Below are 23457 nucleotides of genomic sequence, written 5' to 3' on the forward strand. Positions count from 1 at the left end.
TCCCTATTTGCTAGATGAAAGCAAGTCTCTGCATATGCTCAGTTCTGAGAGATAAGTGTGGGTGAATGCCGTCCTTCAACTAGCTTGTTGGGAACACAAAGATTCTTTTCAGTTGCAATCTCCACTCCATACATATATATGGGGAGTTACGAGCTCCAACACTGTCTTACAGTGAAAACTGCAGGAACTTTAAACCGGAACTAGGAAACAGACTGAGAAACCAGAGTAAATGTTTCTCCTGCAACCAGTTCCCATTGTGCTAGATGAACGAAAGTCTCTCCAGATGCTCAGTTCTGAGAGATAACTGTGTGTGAAAGCCGTCCTTCACCTAGCTTGTTGGGAACACAAAGTTTCTTTTCAGTTGCAAACTCCACTCCATACATAAATATGGGGAGGTACTATCTCCAACTCTGTTTTACAGTGAAAACTGCAGGAAATTCAAACCGGCACTAGGAAACTGACTGAGAAACCAGAGTAAAAGTTTCTCCTGCAACCAGATCCCTTTTTGCTAGATGAACGAAGGTGTCTCCACATGCTGAGTTCTGAAAAATAATTGTGTGTGAATGCCATTCTTCAACTAGCTTGTTGGGAACACAAAGATTCTTTTCAGTTGCCAACTCCACTCCATGCATATATATGGTTAGGTACTAGTTTCAACTCGTTTTAACAGTGAAAACTGGAGGAAAATCAAACCGGCACTAGGAAACAGACTGAGAAACCAGAGTAAAAGTTTCTCCTACAACCCGTTCCTTTGTGCTAGATGAACGAAAGTCTCTCCACATGCTCAGTTCTGAGAAGTAATTTTGTGTGAAAGGCGTCCTTCACCTAGCTTGTTGGTAACACAAAGTTTCTTTTCAGTTGCAAACTCCACTCCATACATATATATGGGGAGGTACTAGCTCCAACACTGTTTTACAGTGAAAACTGCAGGACCTTCAAACCGGCACTAGGAAACAGACTGACGAACCATATTAAAAGTTTCTCCTGCAACCCGTTCCCTTAGTGCTAGATGAACGAACGTCTCTCCACATGATCAGTTCTGAGAGATAAGTGTGTGTGAAAGACTCCCTTCACCTAGCTTGTTGGGAACACAAAGATACTTTTCAGTTGCAAACTCCATACATATATATTGGGAGGTAGTATCTCCAACTCGGTTTTATAGTGAAAACTGCAAGAACTTCAAAACAGCACAAGGAAACTGACTGAGAAATCAGACAAAAATTTCTCCTACAATCTGTTACCTATTTGCTAGATGAAAGAACGTCTCTGCATATGCTCAGTTCTGAGAGATAAGTGTGGGTGAAATCCGTCCTTCACCTAGCTAGTTGGGAACTCAATGTTTCCTTTCAGTTGCAAACTCCACTCCATACATATATATGGGGAGGTAATAGCTCCAACTCGGTTTTACAGTGAAAACATCAGGACCTTCATACCGGCACTAGGAAACAGACTGAGAAACCAGAGTAAAAGTTTCCCCTGCAACCCGTTCCCTTTGTTCTAGATGAACGAACGTCTCTCCACATGAACAGTTCTGAGAGATATGTTTGTGTGAAAGACGTCCTTCACCTACCTTGTTGGGAACACAGAATTTCTTTTCAGTTGCCAACTCCACTCCATACATATATATGGGGAGGTACTAGCTCCAACACTATTTTACAGTGTAAAGTGCAGGAACTTCAAACCGGAACTAGAAAACAGACTGAGAAACAAGAGTAAAAGTTTCTCCTGCAACCAGTTCTATTTGTGCTAGATGTACGAATGTCTCTCCACATGCTGAGTTCTGAAAAATAATTGTGTGTGAATGCCATCCTTCACCTAGCTTGTTGGGAACACAAAGATACTTTTCAGTTGCAAACTCCTTGCATATATATTGGGAGGTAGTTTCTCCAACTCGGTTTTACAGTGAAAACTGCAAGAACTTCAATACAGCACAAGGAAACAGACTGACAAACCAGGGTAAAAGTTTCTCGTGCAACCCGTTCCCTTTGTTCTAGATGAACGAACGTCTATCCACATGCTCAGTTCTGAGAGAGAAATGTGTGTGTGAAAGACGTCCTTCACCTAGTTTGTTGGGAACACAAAGTTTCTTTTCAGTTGCAAACTCCACTCCATACAAATATATTGCGAGGTGGTATCTCCAACTCGGTTTTACAGTGAAAACTGCAGGAAATTCAAACCGGCACTAGGAAACAGAGTGAGAAACCAGAGTAAAATTTCCCCTGCAACCAGTTCCCTTTGTGCTAGGTGAACGAACGTCTCTCCACATGCTCAGTTCTGAGAGATAAGTGTGTGTGAAAGCCGTCCTTCACCTAGCTTGTTGGGAACACAAAGTTTCTTTTCAGTTGCAAACCCCAACCCATACATATATATGCGGAGGTTCTAGCTATAAATCGGTTTTACAGTGAAAACGGCAGGAACTTCAAACCGGCACTAGGAAACAGAGTGAGAACCCAGAGTAAAATTTCCCCTGCAACCCGTTCCCTTTGTGCTAGATGAACGAAGGTGTCTCCACATGCTCAGTTCTGAGAAATAATTGTGTGTGAATGCCATCCTTCAACTAGCTTGTTGGGAACACAAAGATTCTTTTCAGTTGCCAACTCCACTCCATACATATATATGGGGAGGTACTAGCTCCAACTCGGTTTTACAGTGAAAACTGCAAGAACTTCAAAAAAGCACAAGGAAACTGACTGAGAAACAAGAGAAAAATTTCTCCTACAACCTGTTACCTATTTGCTAGATGAAAGCACGTCTCTGCATATGCTCAGTTCTGAGAGATAAGTGTGGGTGAAAGCCGTCCTTCACCTAGATTGTTTTGAACACAAAGTTTCTTTTCAGTTGCAATCTCCACTCCACACATATATATGGGGAGGTACAAGCTCCAACTCGGTTTTACAGTGAAAACTGCAGGAACTTCAAACCGGCACTAGGAAACACAGTGAGAAACCAGGGTAAAATTTCCCCTGCAACAAGTTAACTTTGTGCTAGGTGAACGAACGTCTCTCCACATGCTCAGTACTGAGAGATAAGTGTGTGTGAAAGCCGTCCTTCACCTAGCTTGTTGGGAACACAAAGTTTCTTTTCAGATGCAAACTCCACTCCATACATATATATGCGGAGGTTCTAGCTCAAAATCGGTTTTACAGTGAAAACTGCAAAAACTTCAAACAGGCACACGGAAACAGAGTGAGAAACCAGAGTAAATTTTCCCCTGCAACCCGTTCCCTTTATGCTAGATGAACGAATGTCTCTCTACATGCTCAGTTGTAAGAGATAAGTGTGTGTGAAAGCCGTCCTTCAACTGGCTTGTTGGGAACACAAAGTTGCTTTTCAGTTGCAAATTCTACTCCATATATATATATGGGTTGGTTCTAGCTCCAACTCGGCTTTACAGTGAAAACTGCAGGAACTTCAAACCGGAACTAGGAAACAGACTGAGAAACCAGAGTAAAAGTTTCTCCTGCAACCCGTTCTAATTTTGCTAAATGAACGAACGTCTCTCCACATGCTCAGTTCTAAGAGATAAGTGTGTGTGAAAGCCGTCCTTCAACTAGCTTGTTGGGAACACAAAGTTTCTTTTACGTTGCAAACTCCGCTCTATACATATATATGGGTAGGTACTAGCTCCAAATCGTTTTTACAGTGAAAAATGCAGGAACTTCATACCGGCAATAGGAAACAGCCTGAGGAACCAGAGTAATAGTTTCACCAGCAAACCGTTTCCTTTGTGATAGATGAACAAACGTCTCTCCACATGCTCAGTTCTAAGAGATAAGTGTGTGTGAAAGCCATACTTCACCTAGCTTGTTGGGAACACAAAGTTTTTTATGAGTTGCAAACTCCACTCCATACATAGATTTGGGGAGGTACTAGCTCCAACTAGGATTTACAGTGAAAATGCAGGAACTTCAAACCGGCAATAGGAAACAGACTGAGGAACTAGAGTAATAGTTTCCCCTGCCACCCGTTCCCTTTGTGCTAAATGAACGAACGTCTCTCCACATGCTCAGTTCTGAGAGATAAGTGTGTGTGAATGCCATCCTTCACCTAGCTTGTTGGGAACACAAAGTTTCTTTTCAGTTGCAAACTCCTTCTCAAACATATATATGGGGAAGTACTAGCTCCAACTCTGTTTAACAGTGAAAACTGCAGGAAAATCAAACCTGCACTAGGAAACTGACTGAGAAACCAGAGTAAAAGTTTCTCCTGCAAACCGTTCCATTTGTGCTAGATGAACGAAAGTCTCACCACATACTCAGTTCTGAGAAATAAGTGTGTGTGAAAGCCGTCCTTCACCTAGCTTGTTGGGAACACAAATTTTCTTTTCAGATGCCAACTCCACTCCATACATATATATGGGGTGGTACAAGCTCCAACACAGTTTTACAGTGAAAACTGCGGGAACTTCAAACCGGAAGTAGAAAACAGACTGAGAAACCAGAGTAAAAGTTTCTCCTGCTACCAGATCTCTTTGTGCTAGATGTACGAATGTCCCTCCACATGCTGAGTTCTGAGAAATAATTGTGTGTGAATGCCATCCTTCACCTAGCTTGTTGGGAACACAAAGATTCTTTTCAGTTGCAAACTCCATACATATATATTGGGAGGTATTATCTCCAACTCGGTTTTACAGTGGAAACTGCAAGAACTTCAAAACAGCACACGGAAACTGACTGAGAAAGCAGAGAAAAATTTCTCCTACAACCTGTTACCTATTTGCTAGTTGAAAGCACGTCTCTGCATATGCTCAGTTCTGAGAGATAAGTGTGTGTGAAAGCCGTCCTTCACCTAGCTAGTTGGGAACTCAATGTTTCCTTTCAGTTGCAAATTTACTCCATACATATATATGGGGAGGTAATAGCTCCAACTCGGTTTTACAGTGAAAACTTCAGGACCTTCAAACCGGCACTAGGAAACAGACTGCGAAACGAGAGTTAAAGTTTCCCCTGCAACCTGTTCCCTTTGTGCTAGATGAACGAATGTCTCTCCACATGCTCAGTTCTGAGAGATAAGTGTGTGTGAAAGCCGTCCTTCACCTAGCTTGTTGGGAACACAAAGTTTCTTTTCAGTGGCAAACTCCACTCCATACATATATATGGGGAGGTACTAGCTCCAACTCGGTTTTACAGTGAAAACTTCAGGACCTTCAAACCGGCACTAGGAAACAGACTGAGAAACGAGAGTAATAGTTTCCCCTGCAACCCGTTCCCTTTGTGCTAGATGAACGAATGTCTCTCCACATGCTCATTTCTGAGAGATAACTGTGTGTGAATGCCATCCTTCACCAGCTTGATGGAAACACAAAGATTCTTTTCAGTTGCAAACTCCATATATATATAATGGGAGGTAGTATCTCAAACTCGGTTTTACACTGAAAACTGCAAGAACTTCAAAAAAGCACAAGGAATCTGACTGAGAAACCAGAGAAAAATTTCTCCTACAACCTGTTCCCAATTTGCTAGATGAAAGCAAGTCTCCGCATATGCTCAGTTCTGAGAGATAATTGTGGGTGAAAGCCGTCCTTCAACTAGCTTGTTGGGAACACAAAGTTTCTTTTCATTTGCAAACTCCACTCCATACATATATATGGGGAGGTAATAGCTCCAACTCTTTTTAACAATGAATACTGCAGGAACATCAAACCTGCACTAGGAAACAGACTGAGAAACGAGAGCAAAAGTATCCCCTGCAACCCGATCCCGTTGTGCTAGATGAACGAATGTCTCTCCACATGCTCAGTTTTGAGAGATAAGTGTGTGTGAAAGCCGTCCTTCACCTTGCTTGTTGGGAACACAGTGTTTCTTTTAAGTTGCAAACCCCACTCCAGACATATATAGGGGGAGGTACAACTCCAACACGGTTTTACAGTGAAAACTGCAGGAATTGCAATGCGGCACTAGGAAACAGACTGAGAAACCAGAGAAAAATTTCCCCTGCAACCCGTTCCCTTTGTGCTAGATGAACGAACGTCTCTCCCCATGCTCAGTTCTGAGAGATAAATGTGTGTGAATGCCATCCTTCACCAGCTTGTTGGAAACACAAAAATTCTTTTCAGTTGCAAACTACATACGTATATATTGGGAGGTAGTATCTCCAACTCAGTTTTACAGTGAAAACTGCAAGAAGTTCAAAAAGCACAAGGAAACTGACTGAGACACAAGAGAAAAATTTCTCCTACAACCTGTTCCCTATTTGCTAGATGAAAGCAAGTCTCTGCATATGCTCAGTTTTCAGAGATAAGTGTGGGTGAAAGCCGTCCTTCACCTAGTTTGTTGGGAACACAAAGTTTCTTTACAGTTGCAAACTCCACTCCATACATATATATTGGGAGGTGGTATCTAAAACTCGGTTTTACAGTGAAAACTGCAGGAACTTCAAACCGGCACTAGGAAACAGAGTGAGAAACCAGAGTAAAATTTCCCCTACAACCAGTTCCCTTTGTGCTAGGTGAAAGAACGTCTCTCCACATGCTCAGTTCTGAGAGATAAATGTGTGTGAAAGCCGTCCTTAACCTAGCTTGTTGGGAACACAAAGTATTTTTTCAGTTGCAATCTCCAATCCATACATATATATGGGGAGGTACAAACACCAAATCGGTTTTACAGTGAAAACTGCAGGAACTTCAAACCGGAACTAGAAAACAGACTGAGAAACCAGAGTAAAAGTTTCTCCTGCAACCAGTTCCCATTGTGCTAGATGAAAGAACGTCTCTCCACATGCTCAGTTCTGAGAGATAACTGTGTGTGAAAGCCGTCCTTCACCTAGCTTGTTGGGAACACAAAGTTTCCTTTCAGTTGCAAACTCCACTCCATACATATATATGGGGAGGTACTATCTCCAACTCGGTTTTACAGTGAAAACTGCAGGAACTTCAAACCGGCACTAGGAAACTGACTGAGAAACCAGAGTAAAAGTTTCTCCTGCAACCAGTTCCCTTTTTGCTAGATGAACGAAGGTGTCTCCACATGCTCAGTTCTGAGAAATAATTGTGTGTGAATGCCATTTTTCAACTAGCTTGTTGGGAACACAAAGATGCTTTTCAGTTGCCAACTCCATACATATATATGGGGAGGTACTAGCTCCAACTCCGTTTTACAGTGAAAATTGCAAGAACTTCAAAAGAGCACAAAGAAACTGACTGAGAAACAAGAGAAAAATTTCTCCAACATCCTGTTACCAATTTGCTAGATGAAAACTCGTCTCTGCATATGCTCAGTTCTGAGAGATAAGTGTGGGTGAAAGCCGTCCTTCACCTAGCTTGTTGGAACACAAAGTTTCTTTTCAGTTGCAATCTCCACTCCATACATATATATGGAGAGGTACAAGCTGCAACTCGGTTTTACAGTGAAAACTGCAGGAACTTCAAACCGGCACTAGGAAACAGACTGAGGAACCATATTAATAATTTCTCCTGCAACCCGTTCCCTTAGTGCTAGATGAACGAACGTCTCTCCACATGCTCAGTCCTGAGAGATAAGTGTGTGTGAAAGACTCACTTCACCTAGCTTGTTGGGAACACAAAGTTTCTTTTCAGTTGCAAACTCCACTCCATACATATATATGGGGAGGTACTAGCTCCAACACTGTTTTACAGTGAAAACTGCAGGAACTTCAAACCGGAACTAGAAAACAGACTGAGAAACCAGAGTAAAAGTTTCTCCTGCAACCAGTTCTCTTTGTGCTAGATGTACGAATGTCTCTCCACATGCTGAGTTCTGAGAAATAATTGTGTGTGAATGCCATCCTTCACCTAGCTTGTTGGGAACACAAAGATACTTTTCAGTTGCAAAATCCATACATATATATTGGGAGGTAGTATCTCCAACTCGGTTTTACAGTGAAAACTGCAAGAACTTCAAAAAAGCACAAGGAAACTGACTGAGAAACCCGAGAAAAATTTCTCCTACAACGTGTTAACTATTTGCTAGATGAAAGCAAGTCTCTGCATATGCTCAGTTCTGAGAGATAAGTGTGGGTGAATGCCGTCCTTCAACTAGCTTGTTGGGAACACAAAGATTCTTTTCAGTTGCAATCTCCACTCCATACATATATATGGGGAGTTACTAGCTCCAACACTGTCTTACAGTGAAAACTGCAGGAACTTCAAACCGGAACTAGGAAACAGACTGAGAAACCAGAGTAAATGTTTCTCCTGCAACCAGTTCCCATTGTGCTAGATGAACGAACGTCTCTCCAGATGCTCAGTTCTGAGAGATAACTGTGTGTGAAAGCCGTCCTTCACCTAGCTTGTTGGGAACACAAAGTTTCTTTTCAGTTGCAAACTCCACTCCATACATAAATATGGGGAGGTACTATCTCCAACTCTGTTTTACAGTGAAAACTGCAGGAAATTCAAACCGGCACTAGGAAACTGACTGAGAAACTAGAGTAAAAGTTTCTCCTGCAAACAGATCCCTTTTTGCTAGATGAACGAAGGTGTCTCCACATGCTGAGTTCTGAAAAATAATTGTGTGTGAATGCCATTCTTCAACTAGCTTGTTGGGAACACAAAGATTCTTTTCAGTTGCCAACTCCACTCCATGCATATATATGGTTAGGTACTAGTTTCAACTCGTTTTAACAGTGAAAACTGGAGGAAAATCAAACCGGCACTAGGAAACAGACTGAGAAACCAGAGTAAAAGTTTCTCCTACAACCCGTTCCTTTGTGCTAGATGAACGAAAGTCTCTCCACATGCTCAGTTCTGAGAGGTAATTTTGTGTGAAAGGCGTCCTTCACCTAGCTTGTTGGTAACACAAAGTTTCTTTTCAGTTGCAAACTCCACTCCATACATATATATGGGGAGGTACTAGCTCCAACACTGTTTTACAGTGAAAACTGCAGGACCTTCAAACCGGCACTAGAAAACAGACTGACGAACCATATTAAAAGTTTCTCCTGCAACCCGTTCCCTTAGTGCTAGATGAACGAACGTCTCTCCACATGATCAGTTCTGAGAGATAAGTGTGTGTGAAAGACTCCCTTCACCTAGCTTGTTGGGAACACAAAGATACTTTTCAGTTGCAAACTCCATACATATATATTGGGAGGTAGTATCTCCAACTCGGTTTTATAGTGAAAACTGCAAGAACTTCAAAACAGCACAAGGAAACTGACTGAGAAATCAGACAAAAATTTCTCCTACAATCTGTTACCTATTTGCTAGATGAAAGAACGTCTCTGCATATGCTCAGTTCTGAGAGATAAGTGTGGGTGAAATCCGTCCTTCACCTAGCTAGTTGGGAACTCAATGTTTCCTTTCAGTTGCAAACTCCACTCCATACATATATATGGGGAGGTAATAGCTCCAACTCGGTTTTACAGTGAAAACATCAGGACCTTCATACCGGCACTAGGAAACAGACTGAGAAACCAGAGTAAAAGTTTCCCCTGCAACCCGTTCCCTTTGTTCTAGATGAACGAACGTCTCTCCACATGAACAGTTCTGAGAGATATGTTTGTGTGAAAGACGTCCTTCACCTACCTTGTTGGGAACACAGAATTTCTTTTCAGTTGCCAACTCCACTCCATACATATATATGGGGAGGTACTAGCTCCAACACTATTTTACAGTGTAAAGTGCAGGAACTTCAAACCGGAACTAGAAAACAGACTGAGAAACAAGAGTAAAAGTTTCTCCTGCAACCAGTTCTATTTGTGCTAGATGTACGAATGTCTCTCCACATGCTGAGTTCTGAAAAATAATTGTGTGTGAATGCCATCCTTCACCTAGCTTGTTGGGAACACAAAGATACTTTTCAGTTGCAAACTCCTTGCATATATATTGGGAGGTAGTTTCTCCAACTCGGTTTTACAGTGAAAACTGCAAGAACTTCAATACAGCACAAGGAAACTGACTGACAAACCAGGGTAAAAGTTTCTCGTGCAACCCGTTCCCTTTGTGCTAGATGAACGAACGTCTATCCACATGCTCAGTTCTGAGAGAGAAATGTGTGTGTGAAAGACGTCCTTCACCTAGTTTGTTGGGAACACAAAGTTTCTTTTCAGTTGCAAACTCCACTCCATACAAATATATTGCGAGGTGGTATCTCCAACTCGGTTTTACAGTGAAAACTGCAGGAAATTCAAACCGGCACTAGGAAACAGAGTGAGAAACCAGAGTAAAATTTCCCCTGCAACCAGTTCCCTTTGTGCTAGGTGAACGAACGTCTCTCCACATGCTCAGTTCTGAGAGATAAGTGTGTGTGAAAGCCGTCCTTCACCTAGCTTGTTGGGAACACAAAGTTTCTTTTCAGTTGCCAACTCCACTCCATACATATATATGCGGAGGTTCTAGTTCCAAATCGGTTTTACAGTGAAAACTGCAGGAACTTCAAACCGGCACTAGGAAACAGAGTGAGAACCCAGAGTAAAATTTCCCCTGCAACCCGTTCCCTTTGTGCTAGATGAACGAAGGTGTCTCCACATGTTCAGTTCTGAGAAATAATTGTGTTTGAATGCCATTCTTCAACTAGCTTGTTGGGAACACAAAGATTATTTTCAGTTGCAAACTCCAATCCATACATATATATGGTGTGGAACTAGCTCCAACACAGTTTAACAGTGAAAACTGCAGGAAATTATAACCGGCACTAGGAAACAGACTGAGAAACCAGAGTAAAAGTTTCTCGTGCAACCCCTTCCCTTTGTGCTAGATGAACGAATGTCTCTCCACATGCTCATTTCTGAGAGATAACTGTGTGTGAATGCCATCCTTCACCAGCTTGATGGAAACACAAAGATTCTTTTCAGTTGCAAACTCCATATATATATAATGGGAGGTAGTATCTCAAACTCGGTTTTACACTGAAAACTGCAAGAACTTCAAAAAAGCACAAGGAATCTGACTGAGAAACCAGAGAAAAATTTCTCCTACAACCTGTTCCCAATTTGCTAGATGAAAGCAAGTCTCCGCATATGCTTAGTTCTGAGAGATAATTGTGGGTGAAAGCCGTCCTTCAACTAGCTTGTTGGGAACACAAAGTTTCTTTTCATTTGCAAACTCCACTCCATACATATATATGGGGAGGTAATAGCTCCAACTCTTTTTAACAATGAATACTGCAGGAACGTCAAACCTGCACTAGGAAACAGACTGAGAAACGAGAGCAAAAGTATCCCCTGCAACCCGATCCCGTTGTGCTAGATGAACGAATGTCTCTCCACATGCTCAGTTTTGAGAGATAAGTGTGTGTGAAAGCCGTCCTTCACCTTGCTTGTTGGGAACACAGTGTTTCTTTTAAGTTGCAAACCCCACTCCAGACATATATAGGGGGAGGTACAACTCCAACACGGTTTTACAGTGAAAACTGCAGGAATTGCAATGCGGCACTAGGAAACAGACTGAGAAACCAGAGAAAAATTTCCCCTGCAACCCGTTCCCTTTGTGCTAGATGAACGAACGTCTCTCCCCATGCTCAGTTCTGAGAGATAAATGTGTGTGAATGCCATCCTTCACCAGCTTGTCGGAAACACAAAGATTCTTTTCAGTTTCAAACTACATATGTATATATTGGGAGGTAGTATCTCCAACTCAGTTTTACAGTGAAAACTGCAAGAAGTTCAAAAAGCACAAGGAAACTGACTGAGACACAAGAGAAAAATTTCTCCTACAACCTGTTCCCTATTTGCTAGATGAAAGCAAGTCTCTGCATATGCTCAGTTTTCAGAGATAAGTGTGGGTGAAAGCCGTCCTTCACCTAGTTTGTTGGGAACACAAAGTTTCTTTACAGTTGCAAACTCCACTCCATACATATATATTGGGAGGTGGTATCTAAAACTCGGTTTTACAGTGAAAACTGCAGGAACTTCAAACCGGCACTAGGAAACAGAGTGAGAAACCAGAGTAAAATTTCCCCTACAACCAGTTCCCTTTGTGCTAGGTGAAAGAACGTCTCTCCACATGCTCAGTTCTGAGAGATAAATGTGTGTGAAAGCCGTCCTTAACCTAGCTTGTTGGGAACACAAAGTATTTTTTCAGTTGCAATCTCCAATCCATACATATATATGGGGAGGTACAAACACCAAATCGGTTTTACAGTGAAAACTGCAGGAACTTCAAACCGGAACTAGAAAACAGACTGAGAAACCAGAGTAAAAGTTTCTCCTGCAACCAGTTCCCATTGTGCTAGATGAAAGAACGTCTCTCCACATGCTCAGTTCTGAGAGATAACTGTGTGTGAAAGCCGTCCTTCACCTAGCTTGTTGGGAACACAAAGTTTCCTTTCAGTTGCAAACTCCACTCCATACATATATATGGGGAGGTACTATCTCCAACTCGGTTTTACAGTGAAAACTGCAGGAACTTCAAACCGGCACTAGGAAACTGACTGAGAAACCAGAGTAAAAGTTTCTCCTGCAACCAGTTCCCTTTTTGCTAGATGAACGAAGGTGTCTCCACATGCTCAGTTCTGAGAAATAATTGTGTGTGAATGCCATTTTTCAACTAGCTTGTTGGGAACACAAAGATGCTTTTCAGTTGCCAACTCCATACATATATATGGGGAGGTACTAGCTCCAACTCGGTTTTACAGTGAAAACTGCAAGAACTTCAAAAGAGCACAAAGAAACTGACTGAGAAACAAGAGAAAAATTTCTCCAACATCCTGTTACCAATTTGCTAGATGAAAACTCGTCTCTGCATATGCTCAGTTCTGAGAGATAAGTGTGGGTGAAAGCCGTCCTTCACCTAGCTTGTGGGAACACAAAGTTTCTTTTCAGTTGCAATCTCCACTCCATACATATATATGGAGAGGTACAAGCTGCAACTCGGTTTTACAGTGAAAACTGCAGGAACTTCAAACCGGCACTAGGAAACAGACTGAGGAACCATATTAATAATTTCTCCTGCAACCCGTTCCCTTAGTGCTAGATGAACGAACGTCTCTCCACATGCTCAGTCCTGAGAGATAAGTGTGTGTGAAAGACTCACTTCACCTAGCTTGTTGGGAACACAAAGTTTCTTTTCAGTTGCAAACTCCACTCCATACATATATATGGGTAGGTACTAGCTCCAACACTGTTTTACAGTGAAAACTGCAAGAACTTCAAACCGGAACTAGAAAACAGACTGAGAAACCAGAGTAAAAGTTTCTCCTGCAACCAGTTCTCTTTGTGCTAGATGTACGAATGTCTCTCCACATGCTGAGTTCTGAGAAATAATTGTGTGTGAATGCCATCCTTCACCTAGCTTGTTGGGAACACAAAGATACTTTTCAGTTGCAAAATCCATACATATATATTGGGAGGTAGTATCTCCAACTCGGTTTTACAGTGAAAACTGCAAGAACTTCAAAAAAGCACAAGGAAACTGACTGAGAAACCCGAGAAAAATTTCTCCTACAACGTGTTCCCTATTTGCTAGATGAAAGCAAGTCTCTGCATATGCTCAGTTCTGAGAGATAAGTGTGGGTGAATGCCGTCCTTCAACTAGCTTGTTGGGAACACAAAGATTCTTTTCAGTTGCAATCTCCACTCCATACATATATATGGGGAGTTACTAGCTCCAACACTGTCTTACAGTGAAAACTGCAGGAACTTCAAACCGGAACTAGGAAACAGACTGAGAAACCAGAGTAAATGTTTCTCCTGCAACCAGTTCCCATTGTGCTAGATGAACGAACGTCTCTCCAGATGCTCAGTTCTGAGAGATAACTGTGTGTGAAAGCCGTCCTTCACCTAGCTTGTTGGGAACACAAAGTTTCTTTTCAGTTGCAAACTCCACTCCATACATAAATATGGGGAGGTACTATCTCCAACTCTGTTTTACAGTGAAAACTGCAGGAAATTCAAACCGGCACTAGGAAACTGACTGAGAAACTAGAGTAAAAGTTTCTCCTGCAAACAGATCCCTTTTTGCTAGATGAACGAAGGTGTCTCCACATGCTGAGTTCTGAAAAATAATTGTGTGTGAATGCCATTCTTCAACTAGCTTGTTGGGAACACAAAGATTCTTTTCAGTTGCCAACTCCACTCCATGCATATATATGGTTAGGTACCAGTTTCAACTCGTTTTAACAGTGAAAACTGGAGGAAAATCAAACCGGCACTAGGAAACAGACTGAGAAACCAGAGTAAAAGTTTCTCCTACAACCCGTTCCTTTGTGCTAGATGAACGAAAGTCTCCCCACATGCTCAGTTCTGATAGGTAATTTTGTGTGAAAGGCGTCCTTCACCTAGCTTGTTGGTAACACAAAGTTTCTTTTCAGTTGCAAACTCCACTCCATACATATATATGGGGAGGTACTAGCTCCAACACTGTTTTACAGTGAAAACTGCAGGACCTTCAAACCGGCACTAGAAAACAGACTGACGAACCATATTAAAAGTTTCTCCTGCAACCCGTTCCCTTAGTGCTAGATGAACGAACGTCTCTCCACATGATCAGTTCTGAGAGATAAGTGTGTGTGAAAGACTCCCTTCACCTAGCTTGTTTGGAACACAAAGATACTTTTCAGTTGCAAACTCCATACATATATATTGGGAGGTAGTATCTCCAACTCGGTTTTATAGTGAAAACTGCAAGAACTTCAAAACAGCACAAGGAAACTGACTGAGAAATCAGACAAAAATTTCTCCTACAATCTGTTACCTATTTGCTAGATGAAAGAACGTCTCTGCATATGCTCAGTTCTGAGAGATAAGTGTGGGTGAAATCCGTCCTTCACCTAGCTAGTTGGGAACTCAATGTTTCCTTTCAGTTGCAAACTCCACTCCATACATATATATGGGGAGGTGATAGCTCCAACTCGGTTTTACAGTGAAAACATCAGGACCTTCATACCGGCACTAGGAAACAGACTGAGAAACCAGAGTAAAAGTTTCCCCTGCAACCCGTTCCCTTTGTTCTAGATGAACGAACGTCTCTCCACATGAAAAGTTCTGAGAGATATGTTTGTGTGAAAGACGTCCTTCACCTACCTTGTTGGGAACACAGAATTTCTTTTCAGTTGCCAACTCCACTCCATACATATATATGGGGAGGTACTAGCTCCAACACTATTTTACAGTGTAAAGTGCAGGAACTTCAAACCGGAACTAGAAAACAGACTGAGAAACAAGAGTAAAAGTTTCTCCTGCAACCAGTTCTATTTGTGCTAGATGTACGAATGTCTCTCCACATGCTGAGTTCTGGAAAATAATTGTGTGTGAATGCCATCCTTCACCTAGCTTGTTGGGAACACAAAGATACTTTTCAGTTGCAAACTCCTTGCATATATATTGGGAGGTAGTTTCTCCAACTCGGTTTTACAGTGAAAACTGCAAGAACTTCAATACAGCACAAGGAAACTGACTGACAAACCAGGGTAAAAGTTTCTCGTGCAACCCGTTCCCTTTGTGCTAGATGAACGAACGTCTATCCACATGCTCAGTTCTGAGAGAGAAATGTGTGTGTGAAAGACGTCCTTCACCTAGTTTGTTGGGAACACAAAGTTTCTTTTCAGTTGCAAACTCCACTCCATACAAATATATTGCGAGGTGGTATCTCCAACTCGGTTTTACAGTGAAAACTGCAGGAAATTCAAACCGGCACTAGGAAACAGAGTGAGAAACCAGAGTAAAATTTCCCCTGCAACCAGTTCCCTTTGTGCTAGGTGAACGAACGTCTCTCCACATGCTCAGTTCTGAGAGATAAGTGTGTGTGAAAGCCGTCCTTCACCTAGCTTGTTGGGAACACAAAGTTTCTTTTCAGTTGCCAACTCCACTCCATACATATATATGCGGAGGTTCTAGTTCCAAATCGGTTTTACAGTGAAAACTGCAGGAACTTCAAACCGGCACTAGGAAACAGAGTGAGAACCCAGAGTAAAATTTCCCCTGCAACCCGTTCCCTTTGTGCTAGATGAACGAAGGTGTCTCCACATGTTCAGTTCTGAGAAATAATTGTGTTTGAATGCCATTCTTCAACTAGCTTGTTGGGAACACAAAGATTATTTTCAGTTGCAAACTCCAATCCATACATATATATGGTGTGGAACTAGCTCCAACACAGTTTAACAGTGAAAACTGCAGGAAATTATAACCGGCACTAGGAAACAGACTGAGAAACCAGAGTAAAAGTTTCTCGTGCAACCCCTTCCCTTTGTGCTAGATGAAAGAAAGTCTCTCCACATGCTCAGTTCTGAGAGATAAGTGTGTGTGAATGCCGTCCTTCACATAGCTTGTTTGGAACACAAAGTTTCTTTTCAGTTGCAAACTCCACTCCTTACATATATATGGGGAGGTACTAGCTCCAACTAGGTTTTACAGTGAAAACTGCAGGAACTTAAAACCGGCACTAGGAAACAGACTGAGAAACCAGAGTAAAATTTCCCCTGCAACCCGTTCCTTTGTCCTAGATGAACGAACGTCTCTCCCCATGCTCTGGTCTGAGAGATAATTGTGTGTGAAAGCCGTCCTTCACCTAGCTTGTTGGGAACACAAAGTTTCTTTTCAGTTGCAAACTCCACTCCTTACATATATATGTGGAGGTACTAGCTCCAACTACGTTTTACAGTGAAAACTGTAGGAAATTCAAACGGGCACTAGGAAACAGACTGAGAAACCAGAGTAAAAGTTTCTCCAGCCACCCGTTCCAACTGTGCTAGATGAACGAACGTCTCTCCACATTCTCATTTCTGATTGATAACTGTGTGTGAAAGCCGTCCTTCACCTAGCTTGTTGGGAACACAAAGTTTCTTTTCATTTGCAAACTCCACTCCATACATAAATATGGGGAGGTACTATCTCCAACTCGGTTTTCAGTGAAAACTGCAGGAAATTCAAACCGGCACTAGGAAACTGACTGAGAAACCAGAGTAAAAGTTTCTCCTGCAACCTGTTCCCTTTTTGCTAGATGAACGAAGGTGTCTCCACATGCTGAGTTCTGAAAAATAATTGTGTGTGAATGCCATTCTTCAACTAGCTTGTTGGGAACACAAAGATTCTTTTCAGTTGCCAACTCCACTCCATGCATATATATGGTTAGGTACTAGTTTCAACTCGTTTTAACAGTGAAAACTGGAGGAAAATCAAACCGGCACTAGGAAACAGACTGAGAAACCAGAGTAAAAGTTTCTCCTACAACCCGTTCCTTTGTGCTAGATGAACGAAAGTCTCTCCACATGCTCAGTTCTGAGAGGTAATTTTGTGTGAAAGGCGTACTTCACCTAGCTTGTTGGTAACACAAAGTTTCTTTTCAGTTGCAAACTCCACTCCATACATATATATGGGGAGGTACTAGCTCCAACACTGTTTTACAGTGAAAACTGCAGGACCTTCAAACCGGCACTAGGAAACAGACTGACGAACCATATTAAAAGTTTCTCCTGCAACCCGTTCCCTTAGTGCTAGATGAACGAACGTCTCTCCACATGATCAGTTCTGAGAGATAAGTGTGTGTGAAAGACTCCCTTCACCTAGCTTGTTGGGAACACAAAGTTTCTTTTCAGTTGCAAACTCCACTCCATACATATATATGGGGAGGTACTAGCTCCAACACTGTTTTACAGTGAAAACTGCAGGAACTTCAAACCGGAACTAGAAAACAGACTGAGAAACCAGAATAAAAGTTTCACCTGCAACCAGTTGTCTTTGTGCTAGATGTACGAATGTCTCCCCACATGCTGACTTCTGAGAAATAATTGTGTGTGAAATCCATCCTTCACCTAGCTTGTTGGGAACACAAAGATACTTTTCAGTTGCAAACTCCATACATATATATTGGGAGGTAGTATCTCCAACTCGGTTTTATAGTGAAAACTGCAAGAACTTCAAAACAGCACAAGGAAACTGACTGAGAAATCAGACAAAAATTTCTCCTACAATCTGTTACCTATTTGCTAGATGAAAGAACGTCTCTGCATATGCTCAGTTCTGAGAGATAAGTGTGTGTGAAAGCCGTCCTTCACATAGCTTGTTTGGAACACAAAGTTTCTTTTCAGTTGCAAACTCCACTCCTTACATATATATGGGGAAGTACTAGCTCCAACTAGGTTTTACAGTGAACACTGCAGGAACTTAAAACCGGCACTAGGAAACAGACTGAGAAACCAGAGTAAAATTTCCCCTGCAACCCGTTCCCTTTGTCCTAGATGAACGAACGTCTCTCCACATGCTCTGGTCTGAGAGATAATTGTGTGTGAAAGCCGTCCTTCACCTAGCTTGTTGGGAACACAAAGTTTCTTTTCAGTTGCAAACTCCACTCCTTACATATATATGTGGAGGTACTAGCTCCAACTAGGTTTTACAGTGAAAACTGCAGGAAATTCAAACGGGCACTAGGAAACAGACTGAGAAACCAGAGTAAAAGTTTCTCCTGCCACCCGTTCCAACTGTGCTAGATGAACGAACGTCTCTCCACATTCTCATTTATGATTGATTAGTGTGTGTTAAAGCCGTACTTCACCTAGCTTGTTGTGAACACAAAGTTTCTTTTCAGTTTCAAACTCCACTCCATACATATATATGCGGAGGTAGTAGCTCCAACACTCTTTTACAGTGAAAACTGCAGGAAATTCAAACCGGCAATAGGAAACAGACTGAGGAACCAGAGTAAAAGTTTCTCCTGCAACCCGTTCCCTTTGTGCTAGATGAACGAACGTCTCTCAACATGCTCATTTCTGAGAGATAATTCTGTGTGAAAGACGAACTTCACGTAGCTTGTTGGGAACACAAAGGTTCTTTTAATTTGCAAACTTCACTTCATACATATATATGGGGAGGTACTAGCTCCAATTCGGTTTTACCTTGAAAACTGCAAGCACTTCAAAACAGCACAAGGAAACTGACTGAGAAACAATGGAAAAATTTCTCCTAAAACCTGTTCCCTTTTGCTAGATGAAAGCACGTCTCTGCATATGCTCAGTTCTGAGATATAAGTGTGTGTGAAAGCCCTACTTCACTTAGCTTGTTGGGACTCAAAGTTTCCTTTCAGTTGCAAACTCCATTCCATACATATATATGGGGAGGTACTAGCTCCAACTCGGTTTTACAGTGAAAACTGCAGGACCTGCAAACCGGCAGTAGGAAACAGACTGAGAAACCAGAGTAAAAGTTTCCCCTGCAACCCGTTGCCTTTGTGCTAGATGAACGAAAGTCTCTCCACATGCTCAGTTCTGAGAGATAAGTGTGTGAGAAAGTCGTCCTTCACCTAGCTTGTTGGGAACACAAAGTTTCTTTTTAGTTGCAAAATACACTCCATATATATATATGGGGAGGTACGAGCTCCAACTCTGTTTTACAGTGAAAACTGCAGGAACTTCAAACAGGCACCAGGAAACAGACTGAGAAACCAGAGTAAACGTTTCTACTGCAGCCCGTTCCCCTTGTGCTAGATGAACGAACGTCTCTCCACATGCTCAGTTCTGAGAGATAATGGTGTGTGAAAGCCTTCCTTCACATAGGTTGTTGGGAACACAAAGTTTCTTTTCAGTTGCAAACTCCAATCCATACATATATATGGGGTGGAACTAGCTCCAACTCAGTTTAACAGTGAAAACTGCAGGAACTTCAAACCGGCACTAGGAAACAGACTGTGAAACCAGAGTAAAACTTTCTCTTGCAACCCGTTCCCTTTGTGCTAGATGAACGAACGTCTCTCCACATGCTCAATTCTGAGAGATATTTGTGTGTGAAAGCCATTCTTCACCTAGCTTGTAGGAAACACAAAGTGTGTTTTCAGTTGCCAACTCCAGTCCATAAATATATAAGGGGATGTACTATCTCCAAATCGGTTTTACAGTGAAAACTGCATTAACTTCAAACCGGAACTAGGAAACATACTGAGGAACCAGAGTAAAAGTTTCTCCTGCAAACCGTTCCCTTTGTGCTAGATGAACGAAAGATCTCCACTTGCTCAGTTCTGAGAGATAAGTGGGTGTGAAAGTCGTACTTCATCTAGCTTGCTGGGAACACATAGTTTCTTTTCAGTTGTAAACTCCACTCCATACATATATATGGTCAGGTACAATCTCCAAATCTGTTTTACAGTGAAAACTGCAGGAACTTCAAACCGGCACAAGGAACATGACTGAGAAACCAGAGAAAAATTTCACCCATAAACTTTTCCCAATTTGCTACATGAAAGCACGTCCCTGAATAGGCTCTGTTCTGAGAGAAATGTGTGTGTGAAAGCCGTACTTCACATAGCTTGCTGGAAACACAAAATATCTTTTCAGTTCAAAACCCCACTCCATATATATATATGGGGAGGTACTATCTCCAACTCGGTTTTACAGTGAAAAGTGCAGGAACTTCAAACCGGCACTAGGAAACATACTGAGAAACCAGAGTAAAAGTTTCTCAAAGCACCCTTTCCATTTGTGCTAGATGAACGAACGTCTCTCCACATGCTCAGTTCTGAGAGTTATGTTTGTGAGAAAGCCGTCCTTCACCTAAGTTGTTGGGAACACAAAGTTTCTTTTCAGTTGCAATCTCCACTCCATACATATATATGATATGGTAAAAGCTCCAACTCCGTTTTACAGAGAAAATTGCAGTAACTTCAAACGTGCACTAGGAAACAGACTGAGAAACCAGAGTAAAAGTTTCTCCTGCAACCCGTTCCTTTTGCGCTAGATGATCGAACGTCTCTCCACATACTCAGTTCTGAGAGATAAGTGTGTGTGAAAGCCGTCCTTCACCTAGTTTGTTGTGAACACAAAGTTTCTTTTCAGTTGCTAACTCCACTCTCTCTATATATATGGGGAGGTACTAGCTCCAGCTCTGTTTTACAGTGAAAACTGCAGGAAATTCAAACCGGCACTAGGAAACCGACTGAGACACCAGTGTAAAGTTTCCCTGCAAACCGTTCACTTTCTCTAGATGAACGAACTTCGCTCCACATGCTCAGGTCTGAGAGATAAGTTTTTGTGAAAGCCGTCCTTCAACTAGCTTGTTGGGAACACAAAGATTATTTTCAGTTGCAAACTCCATACTTATATATGGGGAGGTACTATCTCCAACTCGGTTTTACAGTGAAAACTGCAGGAACTTCAAACCGGCACTAGGAAACATACTGAGAAACCAGAGTAAAAGTTTCTCAAAGCAACCGTTCCCTTTGTGCTAGATGAACGAACGTCTCTCCACATGCTCATTTCTGAGAGATAAGTTTGTGTGAAAGCCGTCCTTCACCTAGCATGTTGGGAACACAAAGATTATTTTCAGTTGCCAACTCCACTCCATCCGTATATATGGTGTGGTAGTAGCTCCAACACTTTTTAACAGTGAAAACTGCAGGAACTTCAAACCGGCACAAGGAAACTGACTGAGAAACCAGAGAAAAATTTCCCCTACAACCTGTTCCCTATTTGCTAGATGAAAGAACGTCCCTGCATAGGCTCTGTTCTGAGAGAAAAGTGTGTGTGAAAGCCGTCCTTCACATAGCTTGTAGGAAACACAAAATTTCTTTTCAGTTGCAAACCCCACTCCATACATACATATGGTTAGGTACTAGATCCCGCTCGGTTTTACAGTGAAAACTGCAGGAACTTCAAACCGGCACTAGGAAACAGACTGAGAAACCAGAGTAAAACTTTCTCCTGCAACCCGTTCCGTTTGTGCTAGATGAACGAACATCTCTCCACATGCTCAGTTCTGAGAGATAACTGTGTGTGAAAGCCATCCTTCACCTAGCTTGTAGGAAACACAAAGTTTCTTTTCAGTTGCCAACTCCACTCCATACATATATATGGGGATGTACTATCTCCAAAACGGTTTTACATTGAAAACTGCAGGAACTTCAAACCGGAACTAGGAAACATACTGAGGAACCAGAGTAAAAGTTTCTCCTGCAACCCTTTCTCTTTGTGCTAGATGAACGAAAGATCTCCACTTGCTCAGTTCTGAGAGATAAGTGGGTGTGAAAGTCGTACTTCATCTAGCTTGTTGGGAACACACAGTTTCTTTTCAGTTGCAAACTCCACTCTATGCATATATATGGGTTGGTACTAGCTCCAACTCGGTTTTACAGTAAAAACTGCAAGAACTTCAATCCGGCACAGGGAAACCGAGTGGGAAATCAGAGTAAAAGTTCCCCTGCAACCCGTTCCCTTTGTGCTAGATGAATGAACGACTGTCCACATGCTCAGTTCTGAGAGGTAATTGTGTGAAAGCCGTAATTCACCTAGCTTGTTGGTAACACAAAATTTCTTTTCAATTCCAAACTCCACTCCATACATATATATGGGGAGGTACTAGCTCAAACTCGGTTTTACGGTGAAAACTGCAGATACTTCAAACCGGCACTAGGAAACAGATTGTGACACCAGAGTAAAAGTTCCGCTGAAAACCGTTCCCTTTTTGCTAGATGAACGAACGTCTCTCCACATGCTCAGTTCTGAGAGGTAATTTTGTGTGAAAGGCGTCCTTCACCTAGCTTGTTGGTAACACAAAGTTTCTTTTCAGTTGCAAACTCCACTCCATACATATATATGGGGAGGTACTAGCTCCAACACTGTTTTACAGTGAAAACTGCAGGACCTTCAAACCGGCACTAGGAAACAGACTGACGAACCATATTAAAAGTTTCTCCTGCAACCCGTTCCCTTAGTGCTAGATGAACGAACGTCTCTCCACATGATCAGTTCTGAGAGATAAGTGTGTGTGAAAGACTCCCTTCACCTAGCTTGTTGGGAACACAAAGTTTCTTTTCAGTTGCAAACTCCACTCCATACATATATATGGGGAGGTACTAGCTCCAACACTGTTTTACAGTGAAAACTGCAGGAACTTCAAACCGGAACTAGAAAACAGACTGAGAAACCAGAATAAAAGTTTCACCTGCAACCAGTTGTCTTTGTGCTAGATGTACGAATGTCTCCCCACATGCTGACTTCTGAGAAATAATTGTGTGTGAAATCCATCCTTCACCTAGCTTGTTGGGAACACAAAGATACTTTTCAGTTGCAAACTCCATACATATATATTGGGAGGTAGTATCTCCAACTCGGTTTTATAGTGAAAACTGCAAGAACTTCAAAACAGCACAAGGAAACTGACTGAGAAATCAGACAAAAATTTCTCCTACAATCTGTTACCTATTTGCTAGATGAAAGAACGTCTCTGCATATGCTCAGTTCTGAGAGATAAGTGTGTGTGAAAGCCGTCCTTCACATAGCTTGTTTGGAACACAAAGTTTCTTTTCAGTTGCAAACTCCACTCCTTACATATATATGGGGAAGTACTAGCTCCAACTAGGTTTTACAGTGAACACTGCAGGAACTTAAAACCGGCACTAGGAAACAGACTGAGAAACCAGAGTAAAATTTCCCCTGCAACCCGTTCCCTTTGTCCTAGATGAACGAACGTCTCTCCACATGCTCTGGTCTGAGAGATAATTGTGTGTGAAAGCCGTCCTTCACCTAGCTTGTTGGGAACACAAAGTTTCTTTTCAGTTGCAAACTCCACTCCTTACATATATATGTGGAGGTACTAGCTCCAACTAGGTTTTACAGTGAAAACTGCAGGAAATTCAAACGG

The sequence above is a fragment of the Camelus dromedarius genome, chromosome 23 (assembly GCF_036321535.1).
Source record: "Camelus dromedarius isolate mCamDro1 chromosome 23, mCamDro1.pat, whole genome shotgun sequence".
NCBI lineage: Eukaryota > Metazoa > Chordata > Mammalia > Artiodactyla > Camelidae > Camelus > Camelus dromedarius.